We start from the raw sequence: 14,430 nt of genomic DNA, 5'->3' as shown, positions 1-14,430 counted from the left end.
TGGATGTGAAAGTGAGCAAGATATACACACATTTTTTTCTTTACGCAGTCTCTCAAAAAAAAATGTAGCACCCAAGTGTGAAGTTTTATGCGATTTCGAGTCCTAATGATTACCAGGAACATTGTGTGCACTTATAATCATAGGGTGGCCCAGGTACCAAAATGCTTCGTCCATATTTCAGAATGATACGTGCGGTAAGGGGACATTGTTTGTGGGTAGCAGTACGTGGTCGTGCCTCGTGCAGACCATAACCACGACCCTTCATAGCCATAGGCTGGCTTAATTGTTAGCTGGCATAACCATCAGCCAGTGTAACCGTTTGTTGACATTACTTTCAGCCGGCATAACCAACAACCCACAAAACCATCACTCGGTGTAACCATGAGCCAACATGGCCATCATCTATTATATCCATCAACTGGTAGAACTATCAGGTGGTATAATCATCAGCCAGCATAACCATCAGCGGGTATAACCATCAATCAGCATAACCGTCAGCCGGTATAATCATCATCCAACCTAACCATCAACCGGTACAACTGTCAGCTGGTATAATCATCAGTCGGCATAACCATCAAGTCATTAAATATCAGTTCAGGTCTTGACTGTGACAGGGTGCATCAGAAATCGACCTTGTTGGTGTTATACATGTGGAGATCTCACAGTTCATGTATTTCAGGTCCTTTTAAGTCCCTCTAAGACCCATCAGTTTCATTTATATCAATCTTTTTAGGCCATGCGTAATGAATCGTGCGAAAAATCAGCAGTGTCGGCTTTGGAATAGTATCAATTCATGTGTTATACTTTGTGGGGTGGAAGGAGATGAGTGAGTGGGATAGGATGATAAGGGGGTGGGGAAGGAGTGGGTGGGGTGGGTTAGGATGATGATGGTGGGTGAAGAGGAATGGATGGGAGAGGATAGGATGATGGTGGGCCGTGAGGTATGACGGGTGAAGATTGGATGTTTTTGTTGCTCGTTCATCTGGACGTGAACCCAGTGGACGGCAAGAAGTCACACACCCCAGCCAAACCTTCTAGATATCATTGGCCGGACCTGTGTTGAGGGATTGCCTTTGTTGTGGTAGTATGGTACGGTACATGAGATGAGTGTGTTGTGATGTGGAGGGGCCGCATTACAGGGTGGGTTTAGTGGATTGTTTTTGAGCCCTATATTGTTTTGGTATACTGGCCGGATAGGGTGATGGCTTCCCCTTACTCTGGCTAAATGCATTTCTGTCGCTCTGGTTGGGATAGTTTCTGAGGGGCGGATGTCCGCTGGTGGTTCGTGAAGGATGTTATTTGGCTGTAGGATCTGACTGGGTATTGTGAATGTGTTTATGTATGTGTAAAATTTAGTGTTGAGTGGAGGGGAAGGAATGTTACTGTGCCTGTGTGAAGTGTTGGGCGGTTGTTTGTTTTCTGTTTCATTACGGAGGAGGATGGTGCAACATAGGTAAAAGAATTAGATGGATTTTGAGTTGTAGCTTGAGATAATTTGCAGATATGATCATTATAAATCTTGGCAGTCGCAGCAGTCTTTGTTACGATATTCACCTTACCACAACATAAATGTGTGGATGGACAGTAGTGAGTGAGTTTGGAAGGTGGTGGATAGTGAGGCATGCTAGGTGAAGTATATGGTGTGAAGGTAAGTGTCGGAAGTGCAAGTAGGTGGTAGTGGGACGAAAAATAAAAAATGGGGGTAGCTGCAAAAGAGTCAGTGTGCATGGTGGTCGGGTGGGCGAGGTAGGGAGGGGGTAATATACCATGTGAAGATGGGCCTTGTAAGTTATCTGGTGTAGGCATGAAGGTGGCATATTACAAAACGTTTTCCAAGGCGGTAAAAATATGAATAAGAAAATAAATGAAACTGTCGCTTTTGTATACTTGAATCAGTCTCCCTTCCAACATTTTTCTTCTCACAGATTCTCAAAAAGCAATTTCCCCAGAATTTAATTTCCAGTCTCACTCGAAGAAAATATCCTTGCGCAACACTACCAGGAATATATGTAATAAAAACACTACAGAAATATCACCCATTTTTATCAAACGTGCATCAGTCTTAGTAGAAACCTCATTGTGTGTTTTGCTGCGGGTACCTTTTTTTCTTTCTTTTCTTTTCTTTTCTTTTTTTTGTGGGTAAGGAGGGCAAAGGGGAAATGAAGCCTTCGTGTTTTATTTTCGTCCTTTTCGTGCTTTTGTTGAGATATAATATTCCTTGTCGAGGCTGGAGATTTTTTTTCTGAATAAAAGCATTGAGGGGAGAGGATGGGATGGAGTCTTTATTTGTTGATATTTTTATGTTTACAGTTTCTTATCCAGTATATCCCTTTATTTAGCGTTGTATGTAGAAGCATTTTTGAGAGAGAGGGGTATTTTTTTTTATGTATTTTTTTTCATTCATTCATTCATTCAAGAGAGAGAGAGAGAGAGAGGTTTGATTTGGTTTTGTAGGCTATGTAGTATTTTCTTCTTTTAGGAGAGAAAGTGAGAGAGAGAGAGAGAGAGAGAGAGAGAGAGAGAGAGAGAGAATTTGTTTTTCTTTTCATGTTTATGCTTATGTCGAGATATGAAGTTAATGGTTAGAAGATTTGCCAGTTTGTTCACGAAAACTCAGGCTCCTATGCCTCACTCTCAGCTGAATGAAATAGTCTACTAAGTGTGGTAAAATAGTATAATAGAGTTGTTCCATTCGTGAATGGGGTGATGGTGACAGTATCTACACTCACAGGCTCCAATGTCTATCTCAGTCGAATAGAAGCGTCTACCTTTAGCTGGAGTAATATGCTAGAGTTACCCCAGTCATGAGGGAGGAGGTATGATAGTGATGATATTCTTGTGAAACTTTTGTAAGAACTGTGTCACCGTAAAGCTGTGTGTGTGTGTGTGTGTGTGTGTGTGTGTGTGTGTGTGTGTGTGTGTGTGTGTGTTCTTGTTAATGTTTTTGTGGCTAATAAATCCTCGTTATTTAATTTTTAGAGAAGTTGATATGCGGGAGAAGTGAAGCTTTCTTGTTACTGTTTGTTTTGTTGCCAGTGTTCCTTGATTTCCTCTCTCTCTCTCTCTCTCTCTCTCTCTCTCTCTCTCTCTCTCTCTCTCACGTCATCCAACTGGGAGCAGAAAATAATTATATATATATATATATATATATATATATATATATATATATATATATATATATATATGTATATATATATATATAGATAGATAGATAGATAGATATAGATATATGTTTATGGAGCGGGGAATAAAACTGGAATAAATGTATGTATTGCTTTGAGTACTTTTATTAGTATTGTTGTTGTCAGTGCTATTATTAGTATTATTCACATTATTATTTACTATTACTATTTGGTGGTTGGTGTTTGCATCCACCATCCATGCAATTAATGTTGTGCTTCCTTGGGGTGAATTTCCACTTAGTGAAAAGCCAAATGTTTTCCTGTAAACTAGGAAATCATTTACTAAGTTGGGTGGCAACCACATAGTCAGATGATGCCCGGTGGTTTATTGGGTTAAGGCGCCCAGCTGTACTGACCTTGTAAGAGTATATTCGCGGGGTTGCTGAGTTTATTGCATCCTTAATACCACTCAGGGATGTGTGATGTTGGTCACCCTCGCCTTGTATGCCAGGACTGAGTAGCGTAGGTCTGGGCTCCTACGATCCTGATGGGAAGAAAGTGAATGGTGAATGGATGGACTTTTGTCATTATGGTTGATGTTGATGTTTTTGTTGTTGTCATTGTTGTTGCTGGGCGTCTCACAAAGGTATACATCCAAGGGAGGGGGTCGGGGTCACAAGGGAAGAATTACGCTTCTGATAAGGCAATAAAGGTTAGGTAAATAAATATACATAAATACATATACATGCCCCGGTAGAAATGGTAGATAAGTAGACATATCCTTACATATGCTGATACATCTCTCCCTTGACATTTTCCCATGGCTCTTATCTGTAGGTGACACAAGGGCGAAATTCATCTTCTCTCCTGTCTCATCTCTTGTTATAAGAATATTCCTTTATAATCCACTAAGACCTTTTTTTGTTTGTTTTTACAGCCAAGATGACACACGTCGTCTGGTGGAGCGAAAGGTATGTGTTAATTCATTTATTGACGTTTATTAATTCATATATATATATAATGTAGGGGAGGATGGGGAAGGACGGTAAATCTCTCTCTCTCTCTCTCTCTCTCTCTCTCTCTCTCTCTCTTGGTAGATTTGTTTGGGGGGTTTGGGACATTATTTATTATTATTATTATTATTATTATTAGTATTATTATTATTATTTATCACGGTCAAAGTTTTTTTGTGGGGATCTTTTTTCTTTATATTTTTGTGATGATGGTATTCCCTGCTATTTTGTCGTCTCGTTCATTTATTTTTACTTTCCCAGTGACAGACGCCTTTCCTTTGAGACTGAAGCCGTTATTTATTTGTCGTTGGAAGGCTTGGGGGATGAAGTTTATTGCTGTTTCATTGTCGACCTGTCTGAGCCTTTGTTGAAATGTGGGCATCATTGTCAGGGCTCTTGATGTTATTATTACCGCCACCGCCACCGCCGCCGCCACCACCAACAAGCATCATCATTGCTTATGTTGATGTTCTTGTTTTTGTTCCTGCACCATTTCTTGCTGTTGTTGTTGTTGTTGTTGAAGCTGCTGTCGCCCCCACCATGCTCCTCATAAATATCCAAGAGACCGATGACCCACAATTTAATCTCCACTCTCTCCCAAGACATCCAAGACACCACAAGAAAATAAAACAAAATCATGAAAGAACGCTAACAAAATTACCTACCTGCGCCCTCTATGTGTGACCTTTCCCTGTGTCCTTGATCTTTGATTGGCAGCCCTTTCTATACACCTCATCCTTGTCATACTCTTAACCCTTCCACCAAGTTTTATTCAGATCGGATCGGAACTTTATTCACCTTAGCCTGTGACATTCATCTCTCATCTGTTCCTCATAAAGTCGCATCACATCATTCTTGCCTGACCTTCAACTCTTCCGCAAAGTTTGGTATGATTAGAATCAAAACGAGTTATAATGTTCACACACACACACACACACACACACACACACACACACACACACACACACACACACACACACACACACACACACACACACACACGCACACACACACAGGACCTCAAGTACTACACTCCATGCCACTGCTCGCAAGGGTGTAAAAAGCACTTCTGTGTTCCAAAATTATTCGTCCTATTGTTTCTGATCAAGTATTTTCCCCTGATATCAATACATACCGAGGCTTTCAGGTACAGTATTAAGAAACATTGAGAGAGAGAGAGAGAGAGAGAGAGAGAGAGAGAGAGAGAGGAATCAGTCTCATTTCTACTTGTAAATGTATCCTTGGACTCCCGGACGGTAGCTTTCCTAGAATTTAATTTCCACCCACCCAGACAGAAGCACAACACACTGCTACTTTGAAAAATTTAATAATATTGATAAAACAGCGTCAGTCAAGATTCCAAGATTTCTCGTTGTATAGAATCCCAGGAGGCGACATTGTAATATCCTTAGAATTTAATTTCCACTCTCACCACGAAACAGCCATGCTCCACAAAAGTAATAAAAATGTTTAATAATAATAATAATAAATAATAATTAATAATAATAATAATAATGATAAAACTATTATCATTCTTATTCTTATTTTTGTTGTTATTATTATTATTATTATTATTAACAACAGCAACAGCAACAAAAATAAATATATAAATTAATTAATAAAGAAGAAGGAAGGAAGGAAGAATAAGATGAAGTAGAAGAACTTAAGATCACAAGAAGTGAAGGTATCTGCTGTAGGCCAGCTGGCCCATGCTAGGCAGCTCCTAAAAGACTGCGGCTAAACTACTTTAATAAGACAAGGCTCTCCCTTGCCCACCAAACCTTCCAGCGAAAACCGGCAAGAAAAAGAGAAGGTACACCACGCAGTATAGAATATTTGCCTTTAAAATTGTATAGGAAAGTTCGTAAGGAGAAAAGAGATTGCCGTAGTAAAACCTGAAGAAGAAAAACAATGAATTAGTACCGGCCATCATCAGATTTTTCATATCCAACCCTTACTTATCATGTGATTCTCTAGCGTGTGCTTTAAACTCCAGTGAAAGGGGCAGCAACTTCATCACAAGACTGCTTATTCCAGGGCTAATCAACTGACGGCCCACGGGCCGAATCCGGACCTTGAGTCATTTGTGTTTGGCTCTTTGACGGACTCAGAAGAATGAAAATAAACAAACAAGCATAAAAGAGAAACTTTTGTTATTTTCATTTTATATATGCATTAGCGGAAATTATACGCGCAAATAATATATGAATTTTTCGTTTCTTTCTGTGTATAAGTGTTTAGATAGAGTGAAAAATTCACCATCATCATCCGGACCTCCTTTCCCACCCCAGGGCAGCGTGGGGAGTAGCAACGTCCAGACAGCCAAAGTTTGCCCAGTTCAATGGGCCATGCTTCCATTCACTCATCATTCAAGCCCTCGAAATCCTGGCTCCTTCAAATAGGCCTAAAAATTTCCACCACATTCTGTAGCTTCACACATGCACAAGTAAAATAATGCATGGCCCTTTTGTTAATCTGAGTTTCATAATGCGGCCCAACTCAGAGTAGTTGAATAGTCCAGGCTTATTCCATTCGTCCACAACTCTATTTCCAAACCAGTTTTTACCTGTCTCCGTATTAAAACAGAATGTGTCTAATTTAGAACCATTAGTTCGAGTTCTATCTTGTATGCTCACTTCAAGTACCATACTAATATCTCCGTTATTTACTCCCATCATCCATTTAAACACCACAGCTAAGTCTCTCCTTACTCAGCCTTTCAGGTGAGTGCAAATTTAATCTTTTCAGTCTGAACATCATGTGTCATTTTTTGCTATTCTTCTCTTTTCGTTTTCTGTTGAATGCATATCCATTCTATAGAACGGACACCAAAATTGCGCGGCATAGTCTAAATGTGGCCTTACTAACGCTAGAGAAAGTTGCAGTACCGAACTTAAGATATCCTATTGCTCATGTTTTGCGAAATAAATCTTAGGGCTTTGTTTGCTTTATTTCACGCATTCAGTTTATTAATTTATTATCAATGTTGTATATAGTATCTGGGATGGTCTTGCCCACGTTAATTGCTTTACAATTTTTCACGTTAAATTTCATTTGCTAATATTTAGATTATGAGGACAATATATGTAAGTCCTTTTGAAGGTTAACACAGTCGTCAGTTGAGTTAATGACACGTCCTGTTTTTGCGTCATCTTCGTAACTAACCATTCGTGTGGGACCCTATCCAAAGCTAAATAATGTCGTAACCTTTATCACCATCTACCGCCTCACAGATCCCCGACAGAAATGATATTATTGTAAGATGATCGTCCCAGTATGATCGTACTGAATTTCATTTATGAGATTAAATCCATCTAAGTGCTCAAATTTTACTTGTTAAAATTGACTCTTCGCATTTTACCAAGTACTGATGTTAGACTTATTGGACGGTAGTTCGATGCAAATGATTTATTTTAAAATGGGTGCCACGTTCACTTTCTTCCACGTCTGCGGAACTTCTGAACTTAAAGAGTTATCAGACAACTTTAAAAGTGGCTAACGTAATTCATTCTTGGTTTCCTTTATAATTTTTTTCATAAATATCTTCCGGGCACGGTGATTTTTTTAGGCTTTTTCTTATTAATTTGTACGTCCTCCTTACCAATGGTCATTTTACTATGAATATTATTCGTATTATCATCGTGAATATTTGTTGGTTGAGGGATCAGGGTTAGAATACGAAATCATTAGGTATGATAGAGCACATTTCTCTATCTTCACTGGTGATGTTGCCTGATTCAGTTCTAAGAGATCGTATCCTATCATTATTTTTTGGTACGATACAATTGATAAATACCCTTGAGGCTTTCCTTTCGATTCTCGATCAACCATAATTTCATAACCACTCTGCTTTCCTTATCTCTCTCCCTTTACCTCCCACTTCAAAATCGCGTACCGGTCATGCAGGTGTTCCTCTCTCTTATTATTTTGCTGTATATTCTTATTCATTGGCGCATGAAAAATTTTATTCTGCAGGTTAACCATCTCGGTTCTGAATTAATTATTCTAAACAGCTTTTGAGGGGATGTATCTGTCATGCCCTGTATGTATTAAATTTTACTTACCCATCATATTTCTCCTTCACGGAGCTGCCACGTGATGCCTGACCAGAATTAATATCGGTAACCTGAGCTACATTCCACCTGCTCCTCACCTATGCAGTGATCTTCCCAAGTGAACTGACGTAAACACCCACACAAATCCAGTCACTCATCTATGACCTGAGCTTCCCCGGTGGCTCCAGTGAGCTGATGTAAACTCCCACCTAAATCCTGTTGCTCACCTATGACTTGAACTTCCTCAGTGACCTCACTATCGCTAAAGTAACCAGATCCGCATGGATTATTGTTCTGAAATAAGCTCTTAATCCTACAGTCCGATAGACGAAGATTAGGGACACGCGATCGATCAAGTCATTCCAACAAAATTTGAGCTTAATCTCTTCCAAGTCACGATTTCCAAGTCGTCCGCCAACTTCTATTTCACTTACATTTTTTTTTTCTCATAGATGAAAACAAAGCTAGTATGTTATTACGTTTGAGGGCTCCTTGCTATCCTGATAGAGGAAATTATCGTACATTACTGAAAATAATTCTGATTGCATCCCCTGTCAGATTCTGCCAATCTATCCTTGATAGGCTTAAGTCGTTTATGATAATTACTGAGCTGGATTATGCCGTTTTTTTTTTTTAATTCCCCCCTCCCCCCAGAGGTATTTGCTATCTTCGCTGCTTAATTTTGGAGGTGTGTATAAAGCTCCCAAGACTAGTTTGTCCTTGTTATTACTAATTTCAGTCCAGACACTTTCAGTATGCATGTTGACTGTAATGTATGTTTTATTGTAACAGTTAATTTTTACGTAAATAGCCACCACGCCCCTATTTCTTTCCAAATGGTTAGATATTGTGCCAGAAATTCTCTAGTCTCTGTATTCATCCACGTTTCACTAAGAACGACAATATCAGTTCTCTCCCTACTAATTACAGACTTTAGTTCGTTCATTTTTCAGCGTAACCTCCTACTGTTGGTATAATATGCTTGGAAATTAGTACTCAGTTATTACATTGGGCAGTATTTCATTCGCATATTCATGATTGTAAATGGGAAACTGTTTTTTGTACTGATATATCTATTTTCTATGCTGTCATCGTCTGTTTGCAATGGAAGTGCTATAGTGGATGTATCTACACAAGTGGCTATATTTTTCTTCTTAATCTTGCAGATTTCGTGAAAGAAAGGAAGAAGAATCGTTTATATCATCCAGTCCTCCATTGCCCTTAGCCCAGACATTTAAGGCGAGAATGACTGTTATCTTTTTACTATAACTTGGCTGAAAATTGCAACCTCTGCGCCTTCAGTGCTGAGGTGTAGCAAAAGATTAACACAAGATTATGGTACTAGTCACGCAAAAGTTTTTATAGAAGCCGTGTAGGGCTGTAGCATTGTCTTTCTCTGCCAGCGAACTCTGTGAATTAAGCTGCAAGAGGACGGAAATCTAGACCAAATTTAGGTGGAAGAAGTATAGTCGCCCGTCACTGAGCAGCACTGTATGATAAACCCCAGCCAGCTCTAGAATGAAGGTTTTTATGGGCCACATCGGTTGGAGCGTCTTAATCCACTAAACCACCAGGCATCCATTTCGTTTCTTCCCCAGCGCAGTAGTTGGTTTCCTGGCCTACAAGTAACCATTTGGCTTGTCACTCGGTGTAGAATCTCTTTGTCAGTAGCAGAAAGGAAAACGAATGACTCTGGTGAAGGAGAGGGAGAGAGAAAAGAGGGGGGGGGGTATGAAAGATGAATGCAATTGATGGCCGTATCACAATGGTGGAATTTTTTTTATTTCACATTGCAGTACAAAGCGAGAAGGCCATTGAGTGTGGTAGAGTAGGGAAAAACAATAAGAAAGAGTATTACAAAATTTAAATGTGGAAAGGGGCAGCTGGAATGGATGGGAGTGCAGCAGAGTGCCTCAGAATAAGAGGAGATGATGGTTTTGAAATGTTACCTAAAATTTTCACCATGTGCCTTGAGCTTTGGATGAAGGTGAGGTGCCGGAAGAGTGGCAGAGTGCGTGTGTGTCGTGCCGCTGTATAATGGCAAAGGGGAAAAAAGGAAATGCTTGAATTTTGGAGGTATAACTGTGCTGAGTATACTAGATACGGTGTAAAAGAGAAAGGTGACTGAAAGAGTAAACATGCAAGGGAATAATAGGGAAGTCTTAGGTGTTGTAGGGATGGAGGTGTCTGCTTCGAGAAATGTGTGTGAGAAATGTTTAGAGAAGGGGAGGGATTTGTTGAGCCTTGTATGAGTCTGTAAAGGGCATATGACGAAGCTCACACACATGACTGATGCCTCGAGTGTTAATAATGCATGGGGTGGGAGGGAAGCATTTAAGTCCAATGAGGAGCCTTTCCCGAAGGAGTGAGGAAGGTGTGAGAGTGGCAAGGGAAGAGAGTGAATGGTTTGACATGAAAGAAGAGTTAGTCAGAGGTGTGTTGTCGCCATGGCAGTTCAACTTGTTCATGGAAAGATTGGTTAGAGAGGTAGAAAGGCGGGTACTGGGAAGATGGGCATGTTTAAAGTATGCAGAGAGAGGGGGAGAATGAGAATTATACCGGCTGTTATTTGAAGTATACCGGTAACGTTATTCGCAGACTCAGTAAATTTCAGCAGTTAGTGGGTGAGGTTGGAAGACTTTGTGAAAGGAATAAATTTGAGTGAATGCAAGAAAGCGCAAGGTGATGGGATATACCAGAGAGATGGAGCAGAACAATGTCAGTCTCGATGGGAAGGTATGGATGAAGTGAAGTGGTTCAGGTGTCTAGAGATGAATATGGCAGCAGGTGCAACTCAGGGACCTGCAGTAAGTAAGAGGATATGAAAGGAGACGGAACTTTTTATGACACTGAGGAGTGTGTGGAAAGAAAGATCAGAGCAGATTGATGTAAGTCTTAGTTGAAAGGTTTGAGTGAAGTGAAGTGTTTTAATTATTTGGGAGTGGATATAGTCTCAGGTGGATCCCAGGTACCTAAAGTAAGCCGTATGACAGGAAAGGGTGCAAAGGTATTAGGGGCAATGAGGAGTGTGAGTGTGGAAGGAAAGATCAGTGTCTGAGGTACTTATAAAGGCATAATGGTCCTGACGGTGCTATATGCATGATAGGCGTGGGGGGTGAATACTGGGCACTGAAAAAGGGTGAATGTGCTGGAAATGAAGGGATGAGCTGGTTGACAGGGTGAGAAATGAAGCTGTAATAGAGAAATGTGGATCCAGACTTAGTAAAATGGAAATGGCAGACCAGGGTGTGCCGAAGTGGTATGGCGCAGGTTCAGAGTGGTGTCCTCTCCTGTGGGGTGTACGAGCATTCTGGGGGCCAACGGTCGCAAAGCTCAGTTCTAAGCTTATGAACTAAAAGATCTTCGCTCTCCAAATGCAAAACTACTCGCAAAGCCTTGCTAACCTTCGTAGGAGTCGCAGAATCGAACCGCAAAATATATCGATTTTGTTCTCCTTTCATTCTTCTTTTCTTTCATTCTCTCTTCTTCATCAGTCATAACTCCAAAACAAAAGGCGTACGCGAGCGTACTATACACCAAAATGCTGTTTGTCAAGTGTATATGTTTCTTTTCATGTTTAGGAAAGTATTCGGGCAACGGTTCGCGAGTTACGGCCTGAAAACCACATCGCGGTCACATGTAAGTACGCCATTTTGCGCAATATTGGTTAGTTACAGCTCGCTAACAGTTAAGGAACGTACCAAAACACTTCTTTTCACGGGAAGGCACCCTCGTTTTAGTCTCTCAGTATGCTATGCATGTAACAATCCAAATCTAACACTTGGTTTATGCATACTTCCACAAAAAGATCGTAAACCAGAAAACAAAAATTCTCTTCTAAAATGGTTGTTAAGAAGTAGGAATGGCAAAAGTGCACAGATAACAGATGATAAAAGCACAGAAACAAGAGATCATTCAGGATGGGAGGAGATTTGGAGACCAATACCAATTTCTTCATTCCACCAGCAGCAAGTTTGTGGCTAAAGTGTGGAATGTAGTAATGGGTATAGGTCTCCAAATCTCCTCCCATCCTGAATGATATCTTGTTTCTGTGCTTTTTTCAACTCTTATCTGTGCACTTTTGCCATTTCTACTTCTTAACAACCATTTTAGAAGAAATTTTTTGTTTTGTAGTTAAATAGAGTGTACAGAATGCCAATAGAGGGAGTGACAGAAGGAGAGGTCTAGGAAAACGTGGAAGGATAATGTAAAACAGATTAAGTTTTGAGCACCGCCACAATGAGAGGCGTGTGTGAAGTAAAGTACCAAGGAATCCAGTAGTATAATGAGGAGGTGGCTCACGGTGAGTGATCTGTAACGGGCAGTAAAGTAAAGCGACTGAAGGAAACAGTAACGATGCAGAGGTTACTCGTGATTGTTTAAAATTGCTTTGGCTCAGTCCAATTGGAGCGCCTTAATTACCCATTAAACCACCAGGTGCCATAATTTGGTTATGTGGTTACCACCCAGCGTGGTAAATAGTTTCTTGGTGTACAGGAAACCATTTGGCTTGTCACTCAGTGTAGAGTCACCCTTAGACAGAAGGAAGAGGAAAGAATGAAAGAAAGACAGAAGAGGAAGGAAGAGAGGTAAGGGTAGTCACCCGAGAGCAGCTGTACATCGAGTGAGTGGATGATAAGTGCCCCCACCTACCACAATGCAGATATATATACGAGAAGGAACGAAATGAAGTTTTCAGTTTCTTTTCACGTATTTCTGTCTTTGTTGCCGTCCAAGGTTCGTGTCTGTAACTTTTTTTCTTTTGTTCTTTTTATGCTTTTGTTGTGATAATAGTGTTTCTCGTTATTGTCCCAGGGCATTCTCTTTTCATATCTCCCCTCTGACAGACGCCTTCCTGTTGGCGGCTCAAGGTTTTTATTTTGTCACATTTATTCGCCTTTATTATGAGGATGAAGAGACAGGACTGAAGTTTTCTGTTATTCATTCTCGTCACACATATGCTTTTCATTTTTATTTTTCTACGACTGTTGTTGCAAGAGGCAGGTGGAGAGAAGACTGGGTGATTTTTTTTTTTCCTGCTGTAAGTTTTGGTATAATAATGTTTCTTCTTCTTCTTCTCTCTCTCTCTCTCTCTCTCTCTCTCTCTGTCTCACTTTTTTGTTTCTTATTTACGGCCACTGTGACACGCCGTCTAGCTCTGCCCCGGCCTTTGTTTAGCCGGGTGGGGTTCTCAGAAAGCAGTATTATACAAAGACACCACGCCCTCGGGGGATGAGAGAGAGAGAGAGAGAGAGAGAGAGAGAGAGAGATGAGGGAGAGTGTGAGTGGAGAGAAGGTGAGGTATGAGGGAGGAAATGTGAAAAGAACTGGAAAGAGTGAGAGAGCGGTGAGTGTTGAGGGAGGAAATGAGAAAGGAAAATATTTTGCTGATAATTATGACCTCAGCTGTAAACGAATGAGTAAGATAAGAGAGAGAGAGAGAGAGAGAGAGAGAGAGAGAGAGAGAGAGAGAGAGAGAGAGAGGCAGGGGAGTGTGATAGGGAATTAAGGAGAGATAAGGGAAGGGAGAATGAGAGAGAGAGAAAGAGAGAGAGAGAGAAGGGCAGGGGAGTGTGATAGGGAATTATGGAGAGATAAGGGAAGGGAGAATTATAGGAAGTCTCTCTCTCTCTCTCTCTCTCTCTCTCACACACACACACACACACACACACACACACACACACACACACACACACACACACACACACACACACACACACACACACACACACACACACACACACACACTGACACTAGATCTCGTGAATTAAATATCTCGCAATGAGCTTTGATACGTAAAACTCACTGAGTGTGATGGTATTTTCCCCATGTTTCTTACCTGCACTACGATTACGTGATTTTATTTCCATTCTTGCTTATTCCAGATGATTTTATTCAGCTTGGTTTATGCGTGCAGTAATGAGTGGGTTAGTAAAGGCTTTGTCTAACCATCCCGTGGCGGTGGCGGAGTGGTTAGCGTGGTTGACTGGGTAGCTGCCGGCCCGTTAGCGCCAGAATTCGAATCCTGGTGCGGGCACCTGGCGTCACTCGATTCAAGTGTCCATTCCACCTTTTTGGGTTGTTGGGTAAGACAGGTACCTTGAGGAGATAACTTCAGTAACCAGGTTGAAGCAGTAGCCTTGTATCCTTGAATTTCGGGCTCAAAGGCCAAAGTTGCTCCGCTGCTGAGCGCTTCATGGCGTCTACCCCCACTTTTACCTTTGCCATTAACCAACCCCT

Source organism: Coenobita brevimanus, chromosome 62, assembly GCF_032717465.1.
Source record: "Coenobita brevimanus isolate Jiangsu-jjx chromosome 62, ASM3271746v2, whole genome shotgun sequence".
In the NCBI taxonomy this organism is placed as follows: domain Eukaryota; kingdom Metazoa; phylum Arthropoda; class Malacostraca; order Decapoda; family Coenobitidae; genus Coenobita; species Coenobita brevimanus.
The sequence above is the reverse complement of the archived record's forward strand: the minus strand, read 5'-3'. Positions refer to the sequence as shown.